The following is a 17698-nucleotide window of genomic DNA, read 5'->3' on the forward strand; positions in this document are numbered from 1 at the left end:
AGATCCCTCATGCTGCATGGTGTGGCCAAAAAACAAAAAGAATAAGGGGGAAAACCCCACAAATATACTAAAACAGAAATGATAAAGAAAATATAATCACAGCCGAAGAAAAAAATAAAAGAACTATAATAGACTCTCCACACAACCCTAAGCATATATATTTGAAAAGTTATATATTGGCAAGTTCTGAATTTTAAGGAAAATATAAATTAACAAAATTGAATCAAACAAAATGAGAAAATGAGTAAAGCAGTCACCACAGAAATAAATAATAGAGAAAGTTGTAATGGAACCATTCTCAGAAAAGGTGTCAGGTGTAGATGGCTTCATAGGCAAATTCTTTCAAACCTTAAAAAACAAGGTACTTCATATGCTATTCAAACTATTCCAGAATCTGGAGAAATACAGAAAACCCTCAAATATTTTTTGAAGACACAATAATTCTGACAGCATATCCTAATAAAAATAGCACAGATCGGGCTTCCCTGGTGGCGCAGTGGTTGAGAATCTGCCTGCCAATGCAGGGGACACGGGTTCGAACCCAGGTCTGGGAAGATCCCACATGCCGCGGAGCAACTAGGCCCGTGAGCCACAATTACTGAGCCTGCGCGTCTGGAGCCTGTGCTCCGCAACAAGAGAGGCCGCAACAGTGAGAGGCCCGCACACCGCGATGAAGAGTGGCCCCCGCTTGCCACAACTAGAGAAAGCCCTCGCACAGAAACGAAGACCCAACACAGCCATAAAAATAAAATAAAAATAAAATAAAATTAAAAAAAAAAAGAAAAAACCGTTGCTTCCACTATAAAAAAAAAAAAAAAAAAAAAAGCACAGATCATTTTAGAGGATTGGTTCAAGATGGTGGAGTAGAAGGACATGCTCTCACTCCCTCTTTACAAAACACCGGAATCACAACTAACTGCTGAACAATCATTGACAGGAAGACAATGGAACTCTCCAAAAAAGATACCCCACAGGCAAAGACAAAGGAGAAGCTGCAATGAGATGGTAGGAGGGGCGCTATCACAATAAAATCAAATCCTATAACTGCTGGGTGGGTGACTCACAAACTGGAGAACATTTATACCACAGAAGTCCACCCACTGGAGTGAAGGTTCTGAGCCACACGTCAGGCTTCCCAACCTGGGGGTTTGGCAATGGGAGGAGGAATTCCTAGAGAATCAGACTATGAAGGCTAGCGGGATTTGATTGCAGGACTTTGACAGGACTGGGGGAAACAGAGACTCCACTCTTGGAGGGCACCCACAAAGCAGTGTGCGCATCGGGACCCAGGGGAAGGAGCAGTGACCGCAGGGGAGACTGAACCAGACCTACCTGCTAGTGTTGGAGGGTCTCCTGCAGAGGCGGGAGGCAGCTGTGGCTCACCGCGGGGACAAGGACACTGGCAGCAGAAGTTCTGGGAAGTACTTGGCGTGAGCCCTCCCAGAGTCTGCCATTAGCCCCACCAAAGAGCCCAGGTAGGCTCCAGTGTTGCATTGCCTCAGGCCAAACAACCAACAGGGAAGGAACCCAGTCCCACCCATCAACAGTCAAGCGGATTAAAGTTTTACTGAGCTCTGCCCACCAGAGCAACAGTCAGCTCTACCCACCACCAGTCCCTTCCATCAGGAAGCTTGCACAAGCCTCTTAGATAGCTTCATCCACCAGGGGGCAGACAGCAGAAGCAAGAAGAACTACAATCCTGCAGCCTGTGGAACAAAAACCACATTCACAGAAAGACAGACAAGATGAAAAGGCAGAGGGCTATGTACCAGATGAAGGAACAAGACAAAACCTCAGAAAAACAACTAAATCAAGTGGAGATAGGCAACCTTCCAGAAAAAGAATTCAGAATAATGATAGTGAAGATGATCCAGGACCTCGGAATAAGAATGGAGGCAAAGATCGAGAAGATGCAAGAAATGTTTAACAAAGACCTAGAAGAATTAAAGAACAAACAAAGAGAGATGACCAATACAATAACTGAAATGAAAACTACACTAGAAGGAATCAATAGCAGAATAACTGAGGCAGAAGAACGGATAAGTGACCTGGAAGACAGAATGCTAGAATTCCCTGCTGAGGAACAGAATAAAGAAAAAAGAATGAAAAGAAATGAAGATAGCCTAAGAGACCTCTGGGACAACATTAAACGCAACAACATTCGCATTATAGGGATCCCAGAAGGAGAAGAGAGAGAGAAAGGACCAGAGAAAATATTTGAAGAGATTATAGTCGAAAACTTCCCTAACATGGGAAAGGAAATAGCCACCCAGTCCAGGAAGCACAGAGAGTCCCATACAGGATAAACCCAAGGAGAAACACGCCAAGACACACACTAATCAAATTGGCAAAAATTAAAGACAAAGAAAAATTATTGAAAGCAGCAAGGGAAAAACAACAAATAACATACAAGGGAACACCCATAAGGTTAACAGCTGATTTCTCAGCACAAACTCTACAAGCCAGAAGGGAGTGGCATGATATACTTAAAGTGATGAAAGGGAAGAACCTACAACCAAGATTACTCTACCCAGCAAGGATCTCATTCAGATTCATTGGAGAAATCAAAAACTTTACAGACAAGCAAAAGCTAAGAGAATTCAGCACCACCAAACCAGCTCTACAACAAATGCTAAAGGAACTTCTCTAAGTGGGAAACACAAGAGAAGAAAAGGACCTACAAACATCAACCCAAAACAATTAAGAAAATGGTCATAGGAACATACATATCAATAATTACGTTAAACATAAACGGATTAAATGCTCCAACCAAAAGACACAGGCTTGCTGAATAGATACAAAAACAAGACCCATATAGATGTTGTCTACAAGAGACCCACTTCAGACCTAACAACACATACAGACTGAAAGTGAGGGGATGGAAAAAGATATTCCGTGCAAATGGAAATCAAAAGAAAGCTGAGTAGCAATACTCATATCAGATAAAACAGACTTTAAAATAAAGAATGTTACAAGAGACAAGGAAGGACATTACGTAATGATCAAGGGATCAATCCAAGAAGAAGACATAACAATTATAAATGTATATGCACCCAACATAGGAGCACCTCAATACAAAGGCAACTGCTAACACCTCTAAAAGGGGATATCGACAGTAACACAATAATAGTGGGGGACTTTAACACCTCACTTACACCAATGGACAGATCATCCAAATAGAAAATTAATAAGGAAACACAAGCTTTAAATGATACAATAGACTTGATAGATTTAATTGATATTTATAGGACATTCCATCCAAAAACAGCAGATTACACTTTCTTTTCAAGTGCACAAGGAACATTCTCCACGATAGATCACATCTTGGGTCACAAATCAAGCCTCAGTAAATTTAAGAAAATTGAAATCACATCAAGCATCTTTTCTAACCACAATGCTTTGAGATTAGAAATGAATTACAGGGAAAAAAACGTAAAAAACACAAACACATGGAGCCTAAACAATACGTTATTAAATAACCAAGAGATCACTGAAGAAATCAAAGGGAAAATCAAAAAATACCTAGAGACAAATGACAATTAAAACACGACAATCCAAAACCTATGGGATGCAGCAAAAGCAGTTCTAAGAGGGAAGTGTATAGCTATACAAGCCTATCTCAAGAGAGAAGAAAAATCTCAATCTAACGTTACACCTAAAGGAACCAGAGAAAGAAGAACAAACAAAACACAAAGTTAGCAGAAGGAAAGAAATCATAAATATCAGAGTGGAAATAAATGAAATAGAAACAAAGAAAACAATAGCAAAGATCAATAAAACTAAAAGCTGGTTCTTTGAGAAGATAAACAAAATTGATAAACCATTAGCCAGACTCATCAAGAAAAAGAGGGAGAGGACTCAAATCAGTAAAATTCGAAATGAAAAAGGAGAAGTTACAACAGACACCACGGAAATACAAAGCATCCTAAGAGACTACTACAAGCAACTCTATGCCAATAAAATGGACAACCTGGAAGAAATGGACAAATTCTTAGAAAGGGATAACTTTCCAAGACTGAACCAGGAAGAAGTAGAAAATATGAACAGACCAATCACAAGTAATGAAATTGAAACTGTGATTAAAAATCTTCCAACAAACAAAAGTCCAGGACCAGATGGCTTCACAGGTGAATTCTATCAAACATTTAGAGAAGAGCTAACACCCATCCTTTTCAAACTCTTACAAAAAACTGTGGAGGAAGGAACACCCCCAAACTCATTGTATGAGGCCACCATCACCCTGATACCAAAACCAGACAAAGATACTACAAAAAAAGAAAATTACAGACCAATATCACTGATGAATATAGATGCAAAAATCCTCAACAAAATACTAGCAAACAGAATCCAACAACACATTAAAAGGATCATACACCATGATCAAGTGGAATTTATCCCAGGGATGCAAGGATTCTTCAATATACGCAAATCAATCGATGTGATACACCATATTAACAAATTGAAGGATAAAAACCATATGATCATCTCAATAGATGCAGAAAAAGCTTTTGACAAAATTCAACACCCATTTATGATAAAAACTCTCCAGAAAGTGGGCAGAGGGAACCTACCTCAACATAGTAAAGGCCATATATGACAAACCCACAGCCATCATCATTCTCAATAGTGAAAAGCTGAAAGCATTTCCTCTAAGATCAGGAACAAGACAAGGATGTCCACTCTCACCACTATTATTCAACATAGTTTTGGAAGTCCTAGCCAAAGCAATCAGAGAAGAAAAAGAAATAAAAGGAATACGAATTGGAAAAGAAGAAGTAAAACTGTCACTGTTTCCAGATGACATGATGCTATACATAGAGAATCCTAAAGATGCCACCAGAAAACTACTAGAGCTAATCAATGAATCTGGTAAAGTTGCAGGATACAAAATTAATGCACAGAAATCTCTTGCATTTCTATACACTGATGATGAACAATCTGAAAGAGAAATTAAGGAAACACTCCCATTTACCACTGCAACAAAAAGAATAAAATACCTAGGAATAAACCTACCTAGGGAGACAAAAGGCCTGTATGCAGAAAACTATAAGACACTGATGAAAGAAATTAAAGATGATAAAAACAGATGGAGAGATACACCATGTTCTTGGCTTGGAAGAATCAATATTGTGAAAATGACTCTACTACCCAAAGCAATCTACAGATTCAATGCAATCCCTATCAAATTACCAATGACATTTTTTACAGAACTAGAACAAAAAATCTTAAAATTTGTATGGAGACACAAAGACCCCAAATAGCCAAAGCAGTCTTGAGGGAAAAAGCAGAGCTGGAGGAATCAGACTTCCTGACTTCAGACTATACTACAAAGCTACAGTAATCAAGACAATATGGTACTGGCACAAAAACAGAAATATAGATCAATGGAACAGGATAGAAAGCCCAGAGATAAACCCACGCACCTATGGTCAACTAATCTATGACAAAGGAGGCAAGGATATACAATGGAGAAAAGACAGTCTCTTCAATAAATGGTGCTGGGAAAACTGGACAGCTACATGTAAAGGAATGAAATTAGAACAAAAATAAACTCAAAATGGATTTGAGACCTAAATGTAAGACCAGGCACTATAAAACTGTTAGAGGAATACATAGGAAGAACACTCTTTGACATAAATCACAGCAAGATCTTTTTTGATCCACCTCCTAGAGTAATGGAAATAAAAACAAAAATAAACAAATGGGACCTAATGAAACTTCAAAGCTTTTGCACAGCATAGGAAACCATAAACAAAACGAAAAGACAACCCTCAGAATGGGAGAAAATATTTGCAAACAAATCAATGGACAAAGGATTAATCTCCAAAATATATAAACAGCTCATGCAGCTCAATGTTAAAAAAACAAACAACCCAATCCAAAAATGGGCAGAAGACCTAAATAGACATTTCTCCAAAGAAGACATGCAGATGGTCAATAAGCACATGAAAAGCTGCTCAACATCACTAATTATTAGAGAAATGCAAGTCAAAACTACAATGAGGTATCACCTCACACCAGTTAGAATGGGCATCCTCAGAAAATCTACAAACAACAAATGCTGGAGAGGGTGTGGAGAAAAGGGAACCCTCTTGCACTGTTGGTGGGAATGTAAATTGATACAGCCACTATGGAGAACAGTATGGAGGTTCCTTAAAGCACTAAAAATAGAATTATCATATGACCCAGCAATCCCACTACTGGGCATATACCCAGAGAAAACCATAATTCAAAAAGACACATGCACCCCAGGGATCATTGCAGCACTATTTACAATAGCCAGGTATGGAAGCACCTAAATGCCCATTGACAGACGAATGGATAAAGAAGCTGTGGTACATATATACAATGGAATATTACTCAGCCATAACAAGGAACGAAATTGGGTCATTTGTAGAGACGTGGATGGATCTAGAGACTGTCATACAGAGTGAAGTAAGTCAGAAAGAGAAAAACAAATATCGTATATTAACGCATATATGTGGAACCTAGAAAAATGGTACAGATGAACCGGGTTGCAGGGCAGAAATTGAGACACAGAAGTAGAGAAAAAACGTATGGACATCAAGGGGGGAAAGTGGCGGGGGTGGGGGTGGGGGTGCGATGAATTGGGAGATTGGGATTGACATGTATACACTGATGTGTATAAAATGGATGAATAAGAAAAAAAAATTTTTTTAAATAGCACAAAGATTAAACTTAGAAAATAAGTCCCTTATGAAAACAAATAGGAAATATCCTAACATATTAGAAGATTAAATATATATATTCATATATTAAATACATGTATTCACTGTACTACACCATTTTACATAAGGGGCTCTAGCATCCATGGATTTTGGTATCCATAGGGGCTCCTGGAACCAATCAACTACGGATACTGATGGGTGACTGTATATATATTTGTATATTAAGAAATTGAATTTACCCAAATATTAATAAATGATGGACATGACCAAGAATCCCTATTCACTGAACTTATGGTTCAATACAGCAAAATCGATTATTGTAAACTATATTAACTTCTAAAGAAAGAAATAGAATCACTTTAATATTCTAAAAAGTCATTTGGTAAAATCCACTGGCTATGAAATTTTTAATATGCTAGAAAGGATATTAAAGAAGATTTTTAAAATGGAGAAACATGCCATATTTCTAAATGAAAAAGCTCTGTATTAAAAAGAGATCAATTTTCCCTGCAAATTAACTATAAATTTTATTCTATTGAAAATTGGAATGATACTTTTGGAATTTGAAAAAGAAAAGTAATTTTAAAATTCAAATGGAATGAAAAATGTACAACAATAACCAACATTAAAAGAAATAAGAGAAGTAAGATGTAAGGCTATGATGATCAAAATAGAGAAATATTAAGGACATAATAATCACACAACATAATGGAACAGAAGTCCAGAAACAGTACATACAACAAGTTCATATGTGACAAAGGTGGCATTTCAAATCAGTTAGAAAAGGATGGATTTAGTCAACATATGATGTTAGGACAAAGGGTCCACAATTTGGGGGAAAAAAACCCGTAAAAATTAGAAAATCTTTTTAAAAAAATCCCAGAGAGATTAAAGATAGGATAAAAAATAAAATTATAAAAATCATAGGAGAAATGTAAATATTTATGTAGTCTTTAATTGTGAAAGTCCTTTCCAGCCGTAACACAAAATGTGGAAATTGTATGAGAGACTTTGGATACATTTGCAAATGAAAACATTTATATCTCAAATATAAAATAATACTAAAAGGCAAAATAAACTGAGAAAAATGATTTGCAATGTTTATGATAATTGTGAATACACTAAATAGGAAAAGAATTCTCTCAAATCAATCAGAAAAAAAAATCTCATAAAAATGATCAAAAGATATAAACAGGCAATTCACACAAAAAAGAAACAACAGCTAAAAAATATATGAAAAAATGTTCAGTATACTAATTATCAAAGAAATACAAATTAAATTAACAAGTTATCACATTTCTCCTATTATATTGACAAATATTATAATTAAAACTAATTTCCAGAGCTAATAATAATGTGGGAAATAGGCATCTCTTGAGGGAGAGGAATTGGTGTAGCATTTCTGAAGACCAGTTTTGTGAAATGTATCAAATGCCTTTAAAAAGAACAGGCTCTTCATCCTTACAATTCCATTCTTAGAAATTTATCTCCAGAAAATAATCTGACAAGATCATTCAAATGTGCTCATGTCTTACCAGGGGCAAGTTCACATTTTGTAAGTCCTGAAACTTATACATTTGGAAAGAGAGCTCCTTCAAAAAAAAAAATTACAAAATTGTGAAAACAAAATTAGTGATAAAAATGAATATTTATTTAGAATAAGGTAAGAAATCACAATATATTACAAATTTTTAAAAGTTGACAAATACCACAGGCATTACAACAGCTGAAAAAAGCATGGTATTTATATTAATTTTCCTAAATTTTTGACAGTGTGCTTTTTGATTGCCTCGCCATGTGATAATTGTTTAATATTGTTTTCTACAAACATACAGTAGAATAATTCAGTCTTCTCTAGCATGGTCACTCAAATCTTGTTTTATATTATTGATTGGATGCATAATACATATTAACTTCACCCAGAGACATATTTCCTATTTGCAGTACTAGTACAGGTTTGTGTCCTACAGTTGCAGGAATTCTGATAAATTATATTTTCAACAATTCCCACCTAACAGTAATAAAGAAAAGAAAGCATGGTTTGTTTATCACTGTATATGTTGCATTATTGAGTATGCTCCTCACAGGAGAGAACATGTGCTTTGACTAGGCATCTATGAAGATCAAACTTTACACATCTAATGAGTGGAAGAATTTTCCATAGACCAGCTTCTGGCTTCATACATTTCAAACCTTGTTTCTCCTCCACTGTGTATACTTACAGGGCCACATGCTGTAGAACATACTCATATCACAGTGTGACCTCTGGCCTTGAATATTTGTGTCAAGATGTTGAGTGAGCTTGGAAGAGTGGGTGAAAGAGTATTCAGGGAAGCTATTCTTACAACATAGCAACAATTTTACGCAAAAGAGACTGAATACCATATAAATATATGTTACTAGACTCAGACTAAATATATTCCCAACTTGAATTCTTCCTTAACTGGTCCCAAAAATGTCTGTGGCCCCTCCAACAACACTTGACAAATGGGGAAGCAAGACAGACAGGAAGTCGGAATGGAAAAAGAAAGTTGTCTCAAGAGAATCCATTAAAATATCTTACATTTGCTAACCTTACAAAACTTTGCTTCTTCTCATCATTACTTGCTGGAGTACCTCAAGGCTTGATCCTGAGACTTCTTATCTCAGTCACTTCTTTTTTTTTTTTTTTTTTTTTGTTTTTTGAAATTCACGTTCTTTTATTTATTTATTTATGACTGTGTTGAGTTTTCATTTCTGTGCGAGGGCTTTCTCTAGTTGTGGCAAGTGGGGACCACTCTTCATCGCGGTGCGCGGGCCTCTCACCATCGCGGCCTCTCTTGTTGCGGAGCACAGGCTCCAGACGCGCAGGCTCAGTAATTGTGGCTCACGGGCCCAGTTGCTCCGTGGCATGTGGGATCTTCCCAGACCAGGGCTCGAACCCGTGTCCCCTGCATTGGCAGGCAGATTCTCAACCACTGCACCACCAGGGAAGCCCTCAGTCACTTCTTTTCTTAGGAAATCTGATCCACAACAGTGGGTTAAAATAGTCTACATGCCTTTGACCTCTAAATTTGTATTTCTTACCTAGAGTTTTCCTTTGAGACCTGGATCTATCTGCTTCCTCAATATTTTCATTTACATGTCTTATATGTCTCAAAAGGACCTCAAATACCTTATCCATGATAGAACTCACAATTAACCACCCTCAACAATTTATTTCTCTTCCAAGAGGAATGTGGTATCTTAGTGAAGAGACCACCTTTCAAACAAGGGTTGAATCCAAAAGCCTAGGAGCCATGCTCTATACCCAACACATCACCAAGTCCTTTTGATTTTACCTGTTACTTATCTCTCAACATTGTCTGCTTCTCTTCAATCATTTCTTCCCACTCCCTCACCTCCACTGCAATCCAAGCTACCCTCAGTGTTCTTCCATGGCTTCCTACTGCCTAAAGGACCTGTATTCAAAGCCCTTCACAATCGAGCCCCAGCATATTTTTCTAGACTCGTCTTCCAGCACTCTTCTCCCTCCATATTCCATCTACGCTAGCTACAGTAGGTTATTCACTCCTATGCATAATAAAGTTTTATGTCTCTTTCTTCATTATTCCCTCATTCCAGAATATTCTTGCCCACTTTGTCCATCTGTTCAACTCTACTTATTTTACAAGGCCCAGCTCAAATATCATCTCGATGAATTTTTCCTGAACCTTTCCTTTTGCCCTACCATTTTCTCTCTGCCACTCTTTCCACTCTACCAAACAAGTAACTGGTACTGCATCATACTTTTATAGCTCTTTGTACATACCACTAATACAGCACTTTTATATTATGGTACATTTTTATAAATATCTATATCCCTGGATAGATTGTGAATTGCTTGAGGGCAGAGACAATGGCTTACTCATCTTTGTGTCCTTCAGCCGCTTGGCACAGGGCCTAGGCACAAGGTAGGACCTCAATAAATGTTTCCACAGCATAGCTTTTAGACTCTTTCTGTTACAAGTGAAAAAGATCCCAACGGGATGTGGTACAAGCAGAAAAAAGAAATTTATCTGTCCACATAATAAAAAGTACTGGAGTAGGTACTGGATCAGAGCTCGAATGAGGTCATAAAATGCTGTCCTTACTTACCTCTTAGCTCCCCTTAGTGTGGGTTTTATTTTCAAGCACCATAGTAGCTCTAGATATCATTCAAGGTAAAATTTCAGCAATGTTGGAAGAGCTTCTTTTCCCTGACTATTTGCACAAGAATGCTGGGCCTGGCCTTCACTGGCCCAAATTGGGTTACATGATCATTGCTGAACCAATCCGTGAAGCCAAAGAAAAGCAATCCTCTGTTAGGCCAGAACGGAGCCATATGTCCATCACTGAGCTTGGGGTGGAAACAAGGACTTCGAATGGAGGATGGGTTAGCTCTCTAGAGGAAAATCAAGGCCCAACTACCAAGATGCTGAGTGCTCAAAATAATAAGTGTACACAGGTATTTTACAATTAATGGGGAAAATTATCAGTAACTTTCCTGTCAGACAGTATTCTCAGTGTTACCTCTCTGATTTGAAATTTCATAAATGTGAAATCTATTCCTGAAAATATTCTTGGGTTCTTAAGAGCATTAGGTTCATGTTTGTGAACCTCCAGCATACTACCTAGCACACAGTGGCTGCTCAAGGAATATATTTCTAATTAAATAAGAGAATGATTTAATAAATAACACAGTCTATAAAATAATATCTAAAATAAGGTAGAAAATTTCATATATAAATACATAAATTAACCACAACAAGAAACACAGAGATCTACTCTACCTTAAAGTGCAATTCATTATTTAACAAGTGACCAAGTAGGACACAACTTGTGTTGGCTTAAAGGAAAAACTATACATTTCCCCATCTCCTTTCTCTTCTTTTCCTTTAAAAGAAAAGTTCATACTATGGGTCATTGCTTTAAATTCTTGTCTTCACTTACTAAAATCAACTGTAATATGATCACGTATGAACGCAAATTGTATTTTAGACTTACGTCTATAAATTACAGCATCTATGACCATGATCGAATCAGTCTGCCTCAAGCTGACATTGCAGAAATGCTGATGATCAAGCAGAGTTCTGCCTGAGCTAAAAGCAATAATGCTGTTTGTTTTGGTCTTAAGAAGAAGAAATTTTTCTTACTAATATCTCTGACAGACCTACTCTACCAAGTAAGATTGATTTCATGATTGCTCCAACACTTATCCATTGACCATGAGTGTTAGACAAGGCTGTCAGCTCAAGGAATTTATAAGATCCAACGTCAAATCCATGGATAGAGAGTGAACTCCTCAATGCCAAGAGTCAATATTTTATTCAGTTCCCTGTACCTCTGAAATAGGGCACAATATTTGACACAAAATTTTCTCAAGAAATAATTCTTAATTGATACAAGCACACATACACACGTATATGTCTTTATGGTATAATATGTTTCTTCATGTTCTACTTACTGCTAAGCTTTCCTTTACCAAGAGAGCATGTAGTACCAGTCTTCTCATGCAAACATGCCAACCAGGAGGCTTAGGGGGCAGAGGTGGGTTGGACTAGACAAAGAACCAACTTTCAGATTTTACTCACTTTTCTTGCTTTGAAAAAGAATAGGGGAGCAGCAAAAATTCTTTCTGTATCTATATTAATTTACAAAGTTAATGGAGATAATAGACACCAAAACAAACAAACAAACAACTATCACTGGAAGCATCATTTGTGCAAATTATATGTTAGTCTCAGCACGAATTTTATCTTGCCTACATATCGTATGCAGCCATTCTTAATAAACGGCTTCAAGCTAACTTCAGAAAATGTCTTTCTCATTTTCTACGGGGAAAAATAATGCTTGATTTATCACCTATACTTCTACTAAATATTTTTAAAAGTTAAAAAGGAACTCAAACTTTCTTTCCTTCTTGATTTCATGATAGTTACTGGAAAAATCTGTAGGAAAATATTACCTTCACGTTTCCTTGTTAGAAACCCTCTTACTGTCTAAGAAGTAAATTGTAGGTCTAAGAGAATCAATATAAGACTGCGCTAAGAGAAACATTTTGATTCAATGATTTATAGCCCAATAGCTCCTCAATGTTTGCATTATACTGATAATTTAATGGACACAACCCCAATAAGCAAGTAAGAAATTAAGGCACTGAAAGTGAACAACTCTAGGCAGTAAATAAGGAACCCACAAAATAGGAGACAGAGCAAGTTCCAGCCTTTGAGATTTGAGAGGTTTGAAGAACAGTACTGGCTCTCAGAAATGTTCCAAAGGGGAGTTGATAATTTCACAGTATTTCATAACTAGTTATTGATTTTTATTTAAGTCTGTAATGTGGTAGGAACAATAGCTTGTTCATTATTTACCTGTTTTTCTTTTCCAGAGTTTTTTACCTCCACTCAGGCTACGTGTAATCATACATTTTGGGCCCTATGTACTTAGAAACCCCACCCACTATGAGGACAGGAAGATAATTTTTTCATTCTAAGTCTTCAAGTCCTGATCAGCTTTGACCCGCTCCATCAGAAAAATCTCCTCACGGATCTCCGTGCCTCCAGTGTCTCTCCACTGAGGTCTCCTCTCCTCTCTGCTGCCACTGACTCTGCAGACCTGATGACGTACTCTCCTGCTTAAACGTCCTCAGCAGCCCCCCACTGCCACCAGGTCAGGGCCCTCCCGGCCCTTCACAGTCTGGCCCCAACATATATTCCTCATCCCTCACCTCCTGCTGGCCCTCATACAACTGACCCTGGCCCACACCTCTGAAATATGAAGCTGACAACATCTCCCTTCCTTTTAATTATTATCTTTACAAAGGCACTGCCGTGACAATTAACAGAACTTTTCAGGCCAGTCTTCACACTTGAAATGTCTTCTCTTTCTGTGTATTTATGATTATTTTAGAAAATTTTGCCCTAATGTATAACCTGCCACTTCTGGTACTTAAGTCAAATTAGCAAATATTTCTTAAATACCCAGTCTCCAGCATTGATTTTGTTCTGTGGAAATGTGAAGAGGATGAAAATGCACCTCTTAACTGTTGAGATTATAGACAGGAACAAACCCCTCATCCTCCAGGCTACCAGACTGTGGGCTCAGGCTGTCAAAGGCGAAACTGCTCTATAGTCGGCTGGTAATAAAAGCGCCAAGTCACATGGTTAGACAGCGGAGTTCTAGAAAAACACATTTTCCATATTCTAATAAGTCCTTCGCTGAAAATATATCAGATTATTGGTAAAATGAACAATAAAATAACTATTTCAGTATCTCAATCTTTGCATTAGTTTCTCTACCTTTGAAAGAGAAATACCAATAGTAACTGCTTTCCTAAGGTAAAGGAATATCTCAAAGAGCTGGAGTTAAGTTACAATTTAAAATGCTACAATACCAGGTTCACCATATATTATTACAGTGGATTTTATTTAAATGAGTATGAGCACTCTTACCATAGGGTCCAGCAATCACACTCCTCGGTATTTACCCAAATGAGTCAAAAACTTATGTCCATACAAAACCTACACAAGATGTTTACAGCAGCTTTATTCATAATGGCCAAAACTTGGAAACAACCAAGATGTCCTTCAGTCGGTGAATGGACCAATAAACTGTGGTACCTGCAGATAATGGGATGTTATTCAGTGACAAAAAGAAATGAGCTATCAAGCCGTGAGAAGACATGGAAGAACCTTAAATGTACATTACTAAGTGAAAGAAGTTAAGCCGAAAAGGCTACATATTGTATGATTCTAACGATATGACAATCTGGAAAAGGCAAAACTATAGAGACAATAAAAAGATCAGAGGTTTGGGGGGAAGAAAGGATGAATAGGCAGAGCACAGAGAATTTGTAGGGCAGTAAAACTATTCTGTACGATACTGCAATGGTGAATACACGCCATCATACATTTGTCAAAACCCATAGAATATTGCACACTGGGAGTGAACCTTAATGTAAACTATGGACTCTGGATGATAATGACGTGTCAATGTAGGTTCACAGATTGTAACAAACGTACCTCTCTGGTGCGGGATGTTGAGAGTGGGGGGATAATGCATGTGCGGGGACACTGGGTATATGGGAACTCCTTGTACTTTCCACTGAATTTTGCTGTGAACCTCAAACTGCTCTAAAAATTAAAGTTGATTAATTTTTAAAAGAATGTAAGATAGAGAAAATGCCACTCATCTAATGAATACTTACAAAGCTACATGACAATCACTTGACAGATGTGAAGATTTTATTTCTGTGATTCTAAGAATAAATTATAGAAAATTATAATATAGGTTCAATATCTCCAGATCCTGTGTAAGTACTGATTCTGACTGAAACTGAAGAATTAACTTTATTCAAAATAATAGAATAGTCTAGAAATCTTGAAGTTATGCTTTCAATTTTAATGTTTCTCAAAATAAAGGTGTTTGAGAACTTTGAAAACCTAAGCTGTGTTCCTTTAGGTCAATGTGGAGGGAAGAATAGAAGAAAAAAAAGCCTACAGCAAAATGAAATCTTTTTCCTTTATGAGACTTGCTAGAGTTTTCAGGGAAATCTGAGTGTTGGAGGTGGGGAGAGTGAAGGCTGAGGTGACTCACCCCTTTCCATAGGTGCCACCAGCCTGGTCCTGGGGTCTCCTGGCCATCCCTGGCCACTCATCTTCTCCCCCATCTCCCCAAGAGCAGCGAGTGCCTGCCCGCAGGGTCTCAACTCCAAACCCTGTTTTCCTCCTCGCCCTGCAAGAGGAGTGCACATTCTCTGGGGTTTGGAGACCATATTTGGAGACACCATTCTTTAGTTCACTGATAATCTTGGTTTGCTGGGTTAAAATGTTCAGGGACATTGATGAAAGGTCAGAGAGATCAAAATTAAATGAATACTTAGCAATGCATTAACCTTGAGAAATGAAGACTGCCATACTTTAAATAACCTTATCTTAAAACTGTATTTTAAAGACTGCATTAGCTTGACAAATTTTCAATGTGTGTTTTTCAAATATTCCGCAAATATATTTTCATATTCATCGGTATCTATGAAAATATATAATTTCATTCTGTGTTTTTATGTGTGCTTAAATTTACATTAATATGAAAAAATTATATAAGTGTGTTATGAATCTCAAATAAATAAATAAAGACTGTATCGGTATTGCAAAGCCTGGTGGGATGAACCTGAAACTTCCTCCGTACAAGGACAAGATTCTTGTTTCAGCTCATAATTCCTGTGAGGCAGCTTCTGTGGTTTTCTTTCTCCTTCTTTTCACACTTGTATGCTTGCTATTGTCTTGGGTTTCTTTTACACTTAATCTCAGTTAAACTTCTTCAGGAGGTTGTGTGTGGGTGAATGTGGAGGTGTGGGGAGGGAGAGTGAATTTTGTAGTTGAATAAATTCCGTTTAGAATTTTATAAAGCTTCCCCTCTCCCCAAGCTCACATCAAACTCTCAGCACAGAAATCACAGTGCACAGTGTTGTTTTTCTTCCAGACTGCTTCTAAGCAGGGATCTAAAGACGGCAGTAAGATCTGTAAATAAGTAACTGCTATTTGAACAATACTCCCATTTTTGTAAAAGTTATTTACTTAATAAACCAAAGTTTCAGGATAAATATGATTACAATAAACAAAATACAGTCCCTGAGAAGAAACAGCAGTGAAACACCATTTACAGCTTTGATAGAATGAGTGGGCTGTTCACTTTGTCAGCATACATGTGTGATTTGGCAGTTAATACTTCAGATTTCTCTTTGCTCAATTTGAAGCTTATTCTTTGAGGTTTAAACTGATCAATTAATTATGTGCAATTCAACAGTTATCTCACAATATCATTTTATATTTGTGTAGCTTGTCATAAAATGACTAGTGTTTCTGAAGCTAATTTTTCTAATATTAAAGATGTATTAGAGGCAAATTTACTCTTTAAACAAGTTGCTCAGTGCATGCAGTAGACAACCCATACATGCTTCTAGAGTAAAAGGCATGCATCCAAGCAGGCAGGCAAGCATGCATTAGCAGCTGCACAATGCCTACCTTGCAGGTAATCGAGAGCCATATCCAATACCTGGGTTAGTAGTCAATGAACTAAAACAAGATCAGGAAAGATAAAAAAATATTGTCTTCGCATGAGTCCCAGTATTTATCCTGGGGAAGACCAGGTCAAAGGCAGAAGCAGCAATCAGTGCTGAAAGTAGAATACTGAATAACTACCAAGCTCTAGGGCCCGACCCTTACTCTACATGGAAATGTGATGCAGAGCAGAGTAAAAAGGGGAGGAAATCTCATCCCACAAGTATTCATAAGGAAGCTACTACCTAAGCATCGACTAATACAAGGCCCAGAACCACTTTGGGAACCCTGAACAAAACCCAAATGCTGGTTCCTCTGATTACAGTGACCTGAATCCTACAGAGGATCCATGAGCCAAGTGGCACCTGTAAGGATCCACAGAGGACTGGATCCTTAGCTGGTCTCTGAAACTTAACTGGAAAAGCTCTAGAACTTGCACATCAAGAAGAGTCCTGTACTGTGGCTTCTTAGCCAGGCCCACCTCCCCTTGGGACTTATAGTTAGTCACAGGCTAATCCACTGATTCCCATGCTTTTCACCATCAAGAACACCTTTTGTTATTTTTCCCCTTATAGGTACTATCTTGTAAAATCTTCATCTTTCTCTAAATTTGCTATTATTAAACATTTGTTTCTCATTGTTTTATTCAACATAGACAAACGTACAAACATATATAAGTGCCAATCAGGACTTCCGATAAGAATATTGATAAAATTCCCACCAAAAGACATTTAAAACTCTTGTTTTATTTAATTTGTTTAGACTTGTCCTGGTTAAGCATATTGTCTCTGTTAGTCTTTTTGAATTGTTTAAATTATTCATGGATCCCACCTCTTACCAAGCACTAACCAGCACCCCAACTCTTACAAACACTACTGCCTTCTTGGACTCCTAGGGGTGAGGAGTCCTTATGCTGGGAATCACTGAGCTAAAATAGCTACAAATTTGCTT

At 37.5% G+C, this 17698-nt stretch overlaps 1 protein-coding gene across 1 annotated transcript in view; it reads right to left on the bottom strand.

Annotated features, from left to right (window-relative positions):
• PDE11A (phosphodiesterase 11A) overlaps positions 1-17698 on the bottom strand; it is a 423612-nt gene that overhangs the window by 275644 nt on the left and 130270 nt on the right. The window lies entirely within an intron of this gene.

This window comes from Balaenoptera ricei, chromosome 7 (genome assembly GCF_028023285.1).
Source record: "Balaenoptera ricei isolate mBalRic1 chromosome 7, mBalRic1.hap2, whole genome shotgun sequence".
In the NCBI taxonomy this organism is placed as follows: Eukaryota; Metazoa; Chordata; class Mammalia; order Artiodactyla; family Balaenopteridae; genus Balaenoptera; species Balaenoptera ricei.